Here is a 1,518-nt window from a genome sequence, read left to right as displayed (position 1 = left end):
CGTGACCCGCCGCCACCAATGGGCCGCGCCGCCGCCCGCGGGGCACGCCGGGAGTTGTAGTCCGGGCGCAGCGCCGCCGGCACGTGGGGCGCGGGACACCAGGTAAACCGGTAACACCGGGCACCCGGGACACCAGGTACACCGGGATACCAGGCACCCGGGACACCAGGTACACCGGGATACCAGGTAGACCAGGCACCCGGGACACCAGATATACCGGGATACCAGGCAGTCAGGACACCAGATACACCGGGACACTGTGCACAGGAGGGAACAGGCACACAGGCCACCAGCTGCATGGGGCACCAGGCACACCATGCACATGGGGCACCAGCACACCATGCACTGGGTGCACATGGCACCCCGTATGCCAGGCACATGGGACACTGCACACCAGCACCTGGGACACCTGGGCACTGCACAGTGTTGGGCACATGTGGCCCCAGGTGCACACCAGGCACATTGGACACTGCATGCCAGGCACATGGGGCACCCCATGGATGGCAGGCACCATGTACCAGGGGGCACTGGGGAGACTGCATGCCCAGCATGCTTAGGGGACAGTACACACCTGACCCTAGGCACATGGGACATCATGCACATGTGGCACATGACAGGAGGCACCCAGAGCGTGACCATGTGTATTTGGCACATGAGACACCATGCATGCCTGGCCCCAAGCACATGAGGCACTGGGCACACCAGACAGTACACCATGCATCAGGCACATGGGACATCATGCACGCCAAGCACTGGGCACACAGGACACCACACACACCCAGTGCAGCATGCATGATGGACATCCTAACACTGCATTAGGACACCAGTCACAACAGGCATGAACCCACCAACATGGGCATGTGGAGCACGGGCACAGCAAGGAAAACCAGCATCGCACAGAGCTGGCATTCAGCTCCTCGCTGGTTGGCTGCCGCATATGGGCCAGCCCAGAGCTGGGTGCTGCTGCGACTTCATCCCACACTTGTGGCGCGACGCTGTGGCGCAACACTATGGCGCTCGCCGTTTGCACTGCTCAATGTTTGCATTTTGCAACTCATACCTGGACCTTGGACTCTCCAGCATTACTACACACCCTTTTTGTGCCTATGGCATGAAATAGTCTCCCCTTTCGCAGGCCACGCTCTGGATGGTCCCCTCATTCCTAAAGCACAGAACGATCAGCTGAAATATCCCGCACAGGATAGCAAGAGCAGCAAAAGAAAACAGGGAAGGAAATTCAGCCCCACATGCCAAAACAGCAACTCCTGAACGCTTCCTGCTCATTCATCCTGGGGTATTTTGTAGATAATCAATTCAGGTTTCTACCCTGAGAGAGATTAATGCACATACCCTTAGCACAGGCTGCTCAAACAGGAAGCCACCCCAAGCCAGAAACATAGTTACCCCATGTCTCAAGGCACAGGAACAACGGCCCTTCCTTTTATGAAGGGGGCAAGGAGGGGAAATATCCCAAAGTCTCACAACACATCACTCTCCAGACAAGTTACACTTTGCAAA

The sequence above is a fragment of the Apteryx mantelli genome, chromosome 2, assembly GCF_036417845.1.
Source record: "Apteryx mantelli isolate bAptMan1 chromosome 2, bAptMan1.hap1, whole genome shotgun sequence".
Classification (NCBI taxonomy): domain Eukaryota; kingdom Metazoa; phylum Chordata; class Aves; order Apterygiformes; family Apterygidae; genus Apteryx; species Apteryx mantelli.
This window is presented reverse-complemented; position numbering follows the sequence as displayed.